Here is a 12,489-nt window from a genome sequence, read left to right as displayed (position 1 = left end):
TCTCCGTCCTTTGATTTCACATGTTCTATGAGTTGGCTATTACACAGCTGTCCTGTGATACATTTCTAAACTACATAAAAGCATCAGTCTACACAGCACAGGTGCTTTGGATTCCATGAAAGTATTTTAAATTCGATGCGCTGCTGGTTAACCAAACATGACCTGAAATGAGGCCAGGTGACATTTTTGTTTGCTTTGACTTACCCTCACAAGAGATGCTGGGTTGAGCAACAGTAGCAATTTTCATAGCGTGGTCCTCATCAGAGAAGGTGTCTGGGACCTGCCCTCCATGTGAGGCCTCAGCTAGGAATGGGGCTCGGGTGGGAGTGTCCCCAAGTAGTCAGGGAGCCTGGGGGGGCCAGGTGTGTGGGTGACGCCCTCTAGCCAAATGTACGTGATTGTTTATATCTGGTTTCTCCACATTCTTGGAAACTATGAGGGTATTTGGTGAGGGGACTTCATTCCTGGTACCCAAGGAGTCGAAAAGAAGAGATTTAGACTTGAGTTGAATATTGGCAAACCCTGAGGAAAATACAGGAGGTAGGAGTTGCTGCGGAGAAGGCAATGGCACCCCACTCCAGAACTCTTGCCTGGAAAATCCCATGGACAGAGGAGCCTGGTAGGCTGCAGTCCATGGGGTCGCTACGAGTCAGACACGACTGAGCGACTTGACTTTCACTTTTCACGTTAATGCATTGGAAGAGGAAATGGCAACCCACTCCAGTGTTCTTGCCTGGAGAATCCCAGGGACTGGGAAGCCTGGTGGGCTGCCGTCTATGGGGTCGAACAGAGTCGGACATGACTGAAGCGACGCAGCAGCAGCAGGAGTTGCTGGAGTTCATCAGTTTCACTTATTACCTTGAGTTGAGGAAATAGATCCAACTGTGTAGATCTAATTAGTTACCACCTTCAGATATTTGGGCTTCCTAAGTAGAGTGGTAAAGAATCTGCCTGCCAATGCAGGAGACACAAGAAACTCAGATTCCATCCCTTCATCGGGAAGATCTCCTGGCACAGGAAATGGCTACCCACTCCAGTATTCTTGCCTGGAGAATTCCATGTGCAGAGGAGCCTGCCGAGCTATAGTCCACAGGGTCACAAAGAGTCAGACATGACTGAGCACATTTGACTGGTTATTTAGGGGAGTAGAGATCAGATAAGGCAGCTGAACCCCAAAGGGAATTTCTATAGCCCTGGACTTCAGGCTATGATGTCACTAGGATGGGAGATGGTGGCCAAGACAAAGCCCAATAGTTGGAAAATGCCCTCATTAATCTACGTATTATAGTTTGTTTTTTTTTTTTAAAAGCTCGGAAATGTTAACACCTGTTCATCAGGTTCACATTCCAGTGAGTGAAGTAGTGGACAGGACCTTGTGGCAGGAAGCCCCGTGGTACCCTTCTTGCATCTGTGGTTAAGGCATCTCCGCCTTAACATATATAGAGCGTTATATTGCCACAGGTGTCTGCATAAATTGCCCTCCTGAGGTTCCAACACATAGCAGACATACTCTTAGTCTAATATGACCAGTGCTGTCCAAATATAATATGTATACATATTCTTCACTACGTAGTCACCACATTTAAGACAGTAAAAAGAGCAGATGAGAAAATGTTTTGCCTCAATACATTCAAAATGTGATTTACCCATATTTCAATATAAAACCTATTGAGATATTGTGTGTAAACACAAAGGGTGTGTGTATACATAATACATACATATACTTTAAGTGAAGTTTCAGAAGTCTGGTATATTTTAAGATTAAAACATGTCTCAGTTCTGATGCTAAATTTTTAGTTGTAATGCGATGTAGTCCCATCAAAATACATGTGTGTTTAGTGGAAAAATTGTGTTGCTTCAGTTTAAAAAATTCAGTTCTCCAGTCACCCTAGCCGCATTTCAAGTGTTCATTACCCATATTTGTGTAGTGCTTTATTGTATTGAATAGGATAGGACAAAGGAAAATGACTCTATTGTAAGTATTAGCTTACTTGTCTGAATTTCTTGATGGGAAGGGTTGAATTTCATTTATCTGTGTGTATCTCTAAACCTAGGCCAGGCGAGGCTAGGTTTTACATTTAGGGAATGTCGCTTCTGCTCCAGGTTCTGTATTAATACTCTGCAAACAGTTCAATTTCTAGATCTTACCTTAAATGATTGCACATGTGATTTTTGGAGGTTCTTTATTTTGCAAGCATAGATGGTCAACCAAACAGATGTTTAGCACTCATTCACTGTATTCACAGTCTGTCAGGGACCCAGCCTGCTGGAGGGGCCGCTCGTTGCTGCACCATCTGAACCACATGGGCTCCTCCATTACTGGGACAGGGACAGACAGGAGCGGAAGGTCTTGCACAGGTGGAAACAATACACAGCACTTCCACTCACAACCCACTGCCCAGAAGTGGTTGCACAACCTTCCAAAGCAGCTTCAAGAGAATAGCCTCACACCCACTGACGGTGTCTGACAGGCTGGACCACAGGCTGAGTGCTGGAGGCGTGCGGTAGCAGCTGCCAGTGGGGAGAGCAACCTGCCAATCGGATGATTGTGTAATGGTAACAGTCTGCTAGGAGTTGGTGAAGGTATGGAGAAAGAGGAACCTCAGCATGCTGTTTGGTAATACCTTTGAAGGGGCAATATATCGCTTTGTCTGCCTTTCCCTGATCCCTAGTAAGATGGTGCTGGCGGTGCTTTGTAGGCGAGGTCGTGTCCGACTCTTTGCCACCCCATGGACTGTAGCCCACCAGGCTCCTCTGTCCATGGGATTCTCCAGGCAAGAATACTGGAGTGGGTTGCCATTCCCTTCTCCAGTTTTCAAAAGGATCTGGGTCCAATTTTTTTTAAATACGAGATAACACCTGAACTCATATGAGATTCATAGCCTCAGGAAAGTCAGTTCCAGGTGAATCACTAACTCAGTTGTCCTAACCCCCATTATCAGGGAGACTGTGTTTGTCTACCCGGGTGTAACACACCTCCCATATATGCAGGTTCCGTATCTGCGTGGTTCTATCTGTGGTTGGATCTCTGTGCTGCTGCACTACACAGCGTATTGTGATTCTTCTTCAGTAATTCTACTCAGACAGTTTACCATGGGCAGAAATGTACAGAAAATGAGTCCTGGCAGATATCCTAAGACTACCCTTGGCTCTTGGCTGTTTCCTATGCATATTAAAATCAGCTCACCAAACCCTGTTGAGATTTTGATTAGAAAATCATGAAACTCATAGATGCATTTGAGGAAAATTGTAATCAATGATAACATGTGGCTATCAGTCTGGTAAGATCCCAATAATCTGATAATTAGTTTGAAAATATAATAGAAAATGTGCTGGACGATAATGTTTTGCCATTTATTCCCTTTTTTTGGAGAACAGTTCTCATTCACAGTAACAATAAAACTGTATAGTTTGCATAATCAAATAAAACCATGAAGGAAGAAGAAAGAATTTTAAAGAGGTCAGCAAAATTGCCAAATACAGTATTTTAAAAATCAGTCGAATTTCTGTACATCAACCATGGAAGTGGCTCTAGTAGGAATGTTCCTCTCACCATTCTATTCAACTGTCTAAAAGAAATCCTAACCAGTGTAACTGCTGCTGCTGCTAAGTCACTTCAGTCGTGTCCAACTCTGTGTGACCTCATAGACGGCAGCCCACCAGGCTCCTCTGTCCCTGGGATTCTCCAGGCAAGAACACTGGAGTGGGTTGCCATTTCCTTCTCCAATGCATGAAAGTGAAAAGTGAAGTCGCCCAGTCGTGTCCAACCCTTAGCACTTAGCACCTTACCACTACAGCCTACCAGGCTCCTCCGTCCATGGGATTTTCCAGGCAAGAGTACTGGAGTGGGTTGCCATTGCCTTCTCCAACCAGTGTAAAATGAAATGAAAATTGGGATCTTTATATTTTCTATGTAAGCCATAGGCTAGAGCTTAAAAGAAACATGGGAAGAGATAAAAGTTCCTTAGAGTTTCCCCATTCCATTTAAAGCACAATTTTTGCTTTAAGTTTTGGGAAGTTTCATTTTATCAGCTTAGGGAAATTCTCTTCTATTCATAAGTCACTTAGATTATTTTCCATAACTAAATTACGTATTTGAGTTAACTTTTCTTTAAAAATCCTAATGTAGTGTATTATTTAAATAAAATTTTCTTGTGCTAAATCTTCCTGGTATTCCTGGGATAAATCTTACTTCCTGATCCTCTGTTTATATGTATGTAGTGCTGTGTTTACAGATCTAAGAGTTTACACCATAGAATGGATAGGTCATTTTTTTTCTCCATTTGTTTCTGAGACGAGAGAACAGTTGGTCCTTGCAGCGCTAAGCCATCTTGCCAGTAAAGACATCTTGGACAGGCATCCGTAGCAGAGAAGGAAACGGTTGGGGAGGGAAAGAGTGGAAAGGCTCACTACAGACTCGATTTCTGTGTACTTTTTCAGGTTTTTTATCCCTTATTAGGTCAGTTGTGCTAATCCTTTCTGTTTCACTCCATATCCCTAGAAAAATGTAAACAGTAGTCATGTTCTTTTGGTGTTTATATGCAAGTAGAATGATGCATCTTATTAGGGACACAGAAATTCATGTGCCATTGTGTACACAAACCACATTCCCCATTTATTGAGTGATTTAACAGAGGTTGTAAAGTCAGTCACTTGAGGTGTGCATTAAAATTGTTCTAAAAAGATTTCTTTCAGTTCATGAATGGAGCCCACAAAATCTCTAAAAACAAGGTTTTCTTCATTCTAATTCTTTCCCGGAGAATTCCATGGACTGAGGAGCCTGGTGGGCTACAGTCCATAGGGTTGCACAGAGTCAGACATGACTGAAGTGATTTAGCAACCATGCTTGAAGAAATGCCTTTATATGGGTAAAGGGCAGAACTAGAAATGGTTCTTGTCAGGGAATGAAACTTCACCAAGTCACAGGGGACAGTCATTTGGCTTCTATGGTTCACGTCTTCAGACGTCTCTCAAGTCACAGGCCATTTGTTTGTCACAGTCCCAGTATCTGCTATTATCCAGACTAGACTGACAGGCAGTTCTGTGGTTTGCCTCATCTAGAATGTATTTGGGTTATGCTCACCTTCCAGGGACCTAATGTGTGCGTGCATGCTAAGTCGATTCAGTCCCATCGACTCTTTGCAACTCTATGGACTGTAGCCCACCAGGCTCCTCTGTCCAGGCAAGAATGCTGCAGTGGGTTGCCATGCCCTCCTCCAGGGGATCTTCCTGACCCAGGGATCAAACTCAAGGCTCTTCTGTCTCCTGCACTGGCAGGCAGGTTCCTTACCACTAGCGCCACCTGGGAAGTCCCCCAAAGCCTATTATACAATAGAGTGGGCTGGCAGCAACACCAAGCCTATACTTTTTGGAATAATCTGGTAACAAACCTAAATTTTTAGTGGCTTCAGTTCGGCAAAGATCTCATATCCTCACGCGAAGTCTACTGCAGATTGGGCAGCACTCCTGCTCATCTTGCCTTGGGGGCCATGTTTTAGATGTCAGAGTACAAAACAGAGAAGGGAGGGGTGGAGGAGGAGAGAGGGCCGGCTCTTAGTTGCTTCAGCTAGGAGGGGACATATACCACGTCCCCAGCGGTCCTTTGGCCGGAATTAGTTCAACAGCTTCAATCAACTTCAAGTTGTTGCTGTTTGTTTAGCTCCTAAGTTGTGTCTGATTCTTTGCAATCCCATGGACTACAGCCTGCCAGCCTCCTCTGTCCATGGGATTCTCCAGGCAAGAATACTGGAGTGAGTCGTTTCCTTTTCCAACTGACTGCAAGGGAGGTTAGGAAATACAGGGGAGGGCATGGGATATTTGGTACGCAACAACTTGCCAAAGTAACTGTATGGCTCTGAGCAAGTAACTCAACCTCTCTGTGCCTCAGTGCATATAGCATTCAGTTCAGTCCAGTTGCTCAGTCATGTCGGACTCTTTGAGACACCATGGACTGCAGCAAGCCAGGCTTCCCTGTCCATCACCAACTCCCAGAGCTTACTCAAGCTCATGTCCATTGAGTTGGTGATGCCATCCAGCCATCTCATCCTCTGTCATCCCCTTCTCCTCCCGCCTTCAATCTTTCCCAACATCAGAGTCTTTTCCAGTGAATCAGTTCTTTGCATCAGGTGGCCAAAGTATTGGAGTTTCAGCTTCAACATCAGTCCTTCCAATGAACCCTCAGGACTGATCTCCTTTAGGATGGACTGGTTGGATCTCCTTGAAGTCCAAGGGACTCTCAAGAGTCTTCTCCATCACCACAGTCCAAAAGCATCAATTCTTCAGCACTCAGCTTTCTTCATAGTCCAACTCTCACATCCATACATGACTACTGGAAAAACCATAGCTTTAACTAGACAAACCTTTGTCAGCAAAGGCATATCACATCAGTCTGACTTTTATAGCCAAAACTGACATATTTTTATATCATGCGGGATTATGATCATTCAAGCACCCAGCATGGTATCTCAGATATAAGTAAGTGTTTAATTCAGTAAGTATTTACATACTAATGTATCAAACATCTTTTCTGGGGAAGACACATGTGATCTTGATATCACAGAGACTCTCATACATAGCAAGATCCTTGCCCTCACGTTGCATGTCAAACTTACAATTCAAACTCTGGTCCTTGGACCAGTAGCCATCTGCATCCCTTAACATTTGGTAAGGGCTCCACATTCTCTGATACCATCCCTGACCACCTGAATCTAAGCCTGTCAGTCCCTGGGTGATTTATGCATACAACAGTCGGAGAAGTACTGATCTAGAACATTACCCCTTCATTTCTCCCTTCACCAGGCTTATTCTTTGTTTCCTTTTTCAAGAACACCTGCTCTGATTCTCTCATCGACCACACCCCCATCTCGATGTTAGGGATTAGGCGTTGCCATGGCATCGCTACTGCTCTTAGAAAATGGAAAAGAGGAAAGTGCCCAGGGTTCAGCGGGACAGAGACATTCTCTGTGTTATCAGAGAAGGCAGCATATGCAGGGTTATAATTAATGGTAATATGAACTGAGGGTGGAGGGGGCAGCAGGAAGGAAGACAGTAGGAAATTAAAGGAGAGCGTCCTTCAGCTGCATGAGCTGAGCCCTGAGTCACAGTGAAATGCAGGTTGCAAAGAACTGATCCGTGATGCTGTTGTGGGTCAGTTGGTTAAGAGCTTCCTCAGGACTCATGTGTTGATAGCACACCACCTGGTCACCATGCCATCATTTCATGGCTCATTTACAGGGTAGCTGGAGAAGGAAATGGCAACTCACTCCAGTATCCTTGCCTGGAAAATCCCATGGATGAAGAAGCCTGTACTGTCCATGGGGTCACAAAGAGTTGGACACGACTGAGCAGCTTCACTTTTACTTTACAGGGTAGCTGGGACTGAGGGCACAGCTTCTCCGGGCCTGGTGCATAGTCAGCTTGTGATTTGAACTCTGTAGTTTAGTTTGCTGTGCATACAGGTCACAAAGACTCTCACTGAAATCTCATGTGACTCTCACGTGAGATTCTGAATCTCACGCAGTCTACCGGAGCCGATGCTGCTCTTCCAGGGACCATGCTTTGAAAGCCTCAAGTTTTTTCTTTTATGAGAACAGAGAATGGCTGTGGGGTCAAGCTGCTGACAAACATTTCAATTCAAATATCCTTATTTATTCTGTGAACTGATACAAAAAGCAGTCGTTTGCCCAATGCTGCAATTTATCGCTTCGGACATAATAAATCCAACCACAGATTCCTCGATTTTATCTCCAACACTAAAGAACAACTAGTTAATCTGACTGCAGAATAACCAACTCCCTGGCCTCCCAGCAGCTCAGACAAGACTGACTGAACCTCACTCCTCCAAGTGCTGCCCCGCTTCCACTGTCATTCCTGAGGATTTTGGTCCTGGAGGCTCTTTATAAGGTAATCTCGAGCATGGATGTGTCTCACCTAGAGGTTTTGAGTAGTACTTTATAATGAACAGAGCTTCTCTGATAACTTAGTTGGTAAAGAATCCATCTGCAATGCAGGAGACCCTGGCCAAATTCCTGGGTTGGGAAGATCTGCTGGAAAGGGGATAGGCTACCCACTCCAGTATTCTTGGGCTTCCCTTGTGGCTCAGCTGGTAAAGAATCTGCCTGCAGTGCAGGAGACCTGGGTTGGATCCCTGGGTTGGGAAGATCCCCTTGGAGAAAGGAAAGGCCACCCACTCCAGTATTCTGGCCTGGAGAATTCCATGGACTGTATAGTCCCTGGGGTTGCAAAGAGTAGGACACAACTGAGCGGCTTTCACTTTAACTTTACAATGAACTCCTAGGACCAGCACAGTATGGGTGGGCTGCTCCTGGGGATCCCCAAGCTCATCTCATGGTTTTTTTTAAATTTTATTTTATTTTTAAACTTTACAATATTGTATTAGTTTTGCCAAATATCGAAATGAATCTGCCACAGGTATACCTGTGTTCCCCATCGTGAACCCTCCTCCCTCCTCCCTCCCCATACCCTCCCTCTGGGCCGTCCCAGTGGACCAGCCCCAAGCATCCAGTATCGTGCATCGAACCTGGACTGGCAACTCGTTTCATACATGATATTATACACGTTTCAATGCCATTCTCCCAAATCTCCCCACCCTCTCCCTCTCCCACAGAGTCCACAAGACTGATCTATACATCAGTGTCTCTTTTGCTGTCTCATGCACAGGGATCTCTAGGGAGTCTGGCAATGGCAATGGCAACCCACTCCAGTACTCTTGCCTGGAGAATCCCATGGACGCAGGAGCCTGGTAGGGTGCAGTCCGTGGGGTTGCTAAGAGTCGGACACGACTGAGCGACTTCACTTTCACTTTTCACTTTGATGCATTGGAGAAGGCAATGGCAACCCACTCCAGTACTCTTGCCTGGAGAATCCCATGGACGAAGGAGCCTGGTGGGCTACCATCTACGGGGTCGCACAGAGTCAGACACAACTGAAGCGACAGCCTTTACCCTTTGTTTTAGAAATCATAAACCTGGCAAGTCCCTTCATTTCTTCCAGGCTCAATATCATACAAATCTCTGTCTTTAGAAGGGATGCATATTATATTGAAAAGAAAATGCAGTGATTCTTTCCAGTCTTTATTCATATTAGAAGACATTTCACTAAGAAATCATGACTATCTTTTGGCCTCATAGCAGGGCTTATGGAATGTTGGTTCTCTGACCCAGGATTGAATCTGGGCCCTCAGAAGTGAAAGCGCTGGATCCTAACCACTGGACCATCAGAGAATTCCCTGGAAATGATTTAGGACTCAGAGGTTTCTGAAATAAAATGAAAGACCATTGCTGGCAGTTATACTTGCTGGTAATTCACACCACTGTTCCCTAAAACTGAAGTTATCTATATGTTCAAATACAATTAAAACTGAGATTTGAAGGAAAGCTAAAAATCATAAAAAGCTTAAGCATAGTAAATATTCTAATGGCACACTTATTTGAAGAGTAAACTACACTTTTTGCCTGTAAAATGTAGAGGGCGGACTAGAGCATCAATCGCATGCTAGGTCACTCCAGTCGTGTCCGACTCTTTGCGACCCTATGGACCCTAGCCCACCAGGCTCCTCTGTCCATGGGATTTTTCAGGCAAGAATACTGGAATGGGTTGCCATTCCCTTCTCCAGGGCTTCTTGCTGACCCAGGGATCGAACTCGCATCTCTTCTGTCTCCTGCATTGGCAGGCAGGTTCTTTACCACTAGTGCCACCTGGGAAGCCCTAGATTATCACAACAATGCTATTTATTGTGACTATTATCATCGTATCTAAACCAGTTTCTCAGATGAGCTTTCTGCTGTGTCCCCCTGGGTTAGACAGATGCCTGCCGTGCACTGGCACAGCTGGGTAACTGCTGAACTGACAGCACATGTAGGGAGGCAGGCACCAGTGAAAGAGAACCCAGGGTTGCCGATCCCCCTCCGGGCTAGTCCTCTGAAACTCACTCACTACACAAGTAGGTCATTCATTTTCCAAAGGGGAGGAGTGCGTGGGGGAGGGGGTTAGTTCTTACACCAAAGGAGTGCTCAGAGACTATGCCAGGTTTCCCACGGTACTGGAGATGTCCCATTTGCACCTCCACCTCTCTGCTTCCTGCCCAGAGGGCCTGAGCTCTCTGGGTGGAAACAGCTGGGCTTCCTTCCCCTCTGTCGTGTATTTGGGTTGCAGAATAGAGAGATCAGCGTATGTATCCCTCCAGTTTCCTCACTGCCACGTTCCCCTTTAGACGGGCCTATGGTGAGCTTCCCCGGTGGTCCAGTGGTTAAGAATCCACCTTTCAATGCAGGGGACCCCAGTTCAATCCCTGGTCGGAAAGATCCCGTACACCTCGAAACAACTAAGCCCCTGTGTTAAGGGAAGCACGCTGATTGAAACCGCCCACCATGACCAGGCACCATAGTAACCATTTGCATGAGTTGTTTTATGACAGATCCTGATAAGGAATAAGGAACTAATAGCCACCACCAACCGGCAGAGTTTAGGAAAGGTCGAAAGGAGACACGGCGTGTCCATCCACTTCCCAGAATCCCTCTCACTAGCATCCATCTTGGCTGAGCGATGTGTGCGCCACCAGGAAAGACTGAATTAGAATGATTAGCCAAAGACCACTCGAAAACTAATCCCATCACCATAAAACCCGAGACTGCGAGCCACGCGGCAGAGCAGTTCTCCTGGGTTCCCTTCCTACTGCTCTCCACCCGGGTGCCCTTTCCCAATAAAATCTCTTGCTTTGTCAGCACATGTGTCTCCTTGGACAATTCATTTCCAAGTGTTAGATAAGAGCCCAGTTTCAGGCCCTGGAAGGGGTCCCCCCTTCCAGGTACAACACCTGCACCTCAACTACTGAGCCTGTGCTCTAGAGCCCATGAGCTGCGACTACTGAAGCCCACATGCTCATGTAGAGCCTGTGCTCTGCGACAAGAGAAGCCCCTGCGATGAGCAGCCCACACATGGAAACTGGAGCGCAGCCCCCCTCGCTGCAACTAGAGAAAAGTCCAGGTGCAGCGACGAAGACCCAGCACAGCTACAAATAAATAAATAAAAAGAAAAAAAAAAGGTGTGCCTATGGTTCTTTACCCAAAGCCACAGTCAGGAGCAGAAGTAGTTCTGTAGGGTGGAAGTTTATGCACATTTTGAACCTTCCTTAAGAAAAGAATACGAAATTGGGTATAAAATGATTATCTTTTTAGAATGAGAAGAGAAATTGCAACAACTTTCCAGTCTCAAACTTAAAAATGATACAACTTTCAAAAACTCTAAATGTGGATGAAAAACATTGCCTGCCTTATAAGTACACAAAGTGAAAGTCGCTCAGCCAAGTCCGACTCTTTGCGACCCCAGGGACTATACATTCCATGAAATTCTCCAGGCCAGAATGCTGGAGTGGGTAGCCTTTCCCTTCTCCAGGGGATCTTCCCAACCCAGGGATCGAACTCAGGTCTCCCGCATTACAGGTGCATTATTTACCAACTAAGCCACAGTAAAGCCCAGGAAAACTCGAGTGGGTATCTTATCCCTTCTCCAGAGAATCCTCCCAACCCAGTAATCAAACGGGGATCTTCTGCATTGCAGGCGGATTCTTTACCAATTGAGCTATGAGGGAAGTGCATAGCTATGGGGGAAGCCCAAAGGACATTGCAGCCAACAAGCCTGCAGAGTGTGTGTGTGTATGTGTGTGTGTGTGTGCACGCACACGTGCTCAGGCATGTCTGACTCCTTGCAAGCCCATGGACTTCAGCCCATCAAGCTCCTATATCTATGGAATTTCCCAGGTAGGAATTCTGGAATGGGTTGCCATTCCCTTCTCCAGGGGAATCTTCCTGACTCAGGAATCGAATCCACGTCTCTTGCATCTCCTGCATTGGCAGGCAGATTGTTTACCAGCTGAGCCACCAGGGAAGCAGTCACTGTAGCCACCTCCAACTGTGCACCCTGAGGGGGTTCAGGATGGAGAAAAGCAGGGTGCTGGCTCTAGACAGTTAAGGTGCACATCTCAGGAACGATTTCAGCAACCCCAGACTCCTACCCTTTCATACACAGAAAAGTGATAGATTCATTAACTTGAGACGTCTGGTTGTTCTTTAATTAGCAGGAGTCTTTTGATGTTCAGACTACCTGGTCTTTGTTGCAAAAACTCCTGTGTATCCTGGGTCCTCCCTTACCTCTTCAGAGCCGTCCCTCAGAGCTACCTGAGAGGCCGTCTTCCTGTCTGAAGTCCTCAGATTTGTCCACCAAGTAAAACATAATTCTCAACTTCTACATTATGCTTTTTTTTTTTTTTCAGTCGACACATACATACTTCCATAATACCTTTTTTGTAAGTTTTATCTGCCTGCTCTTTATTATAATGAAATTTCATTAACTTGGTAATGTTTTCAATTAAAAAAAGGAAAATAATTTGATCTTTCTTTAGCTGTTTGAATACTGCATTATTAACATGCCAAACTTTTTTTAAAATGGAAGCTGGGAGATATGTATGTATTT

This window comes from Bos taurus, chromosome 6 (assembly GCF_002263795.3).
Source record: "Bos taurus isolate L1 Dominette 01449 registration number 42190680 breed Hereford chromosome 6, ARS-UCD2.0, whole genome shotgun sequence".
Taxonomy (NCBI): Eukaryota; Metazoa; Chordata; class Mammalia; order Artiodactyla; family Bovidae; genus Bos; species Bos taurus.
The sequence above is the reverse complement of the archived record's forward strand: the minus strand, read 5'-3'. Positions refer to the sequence as shown.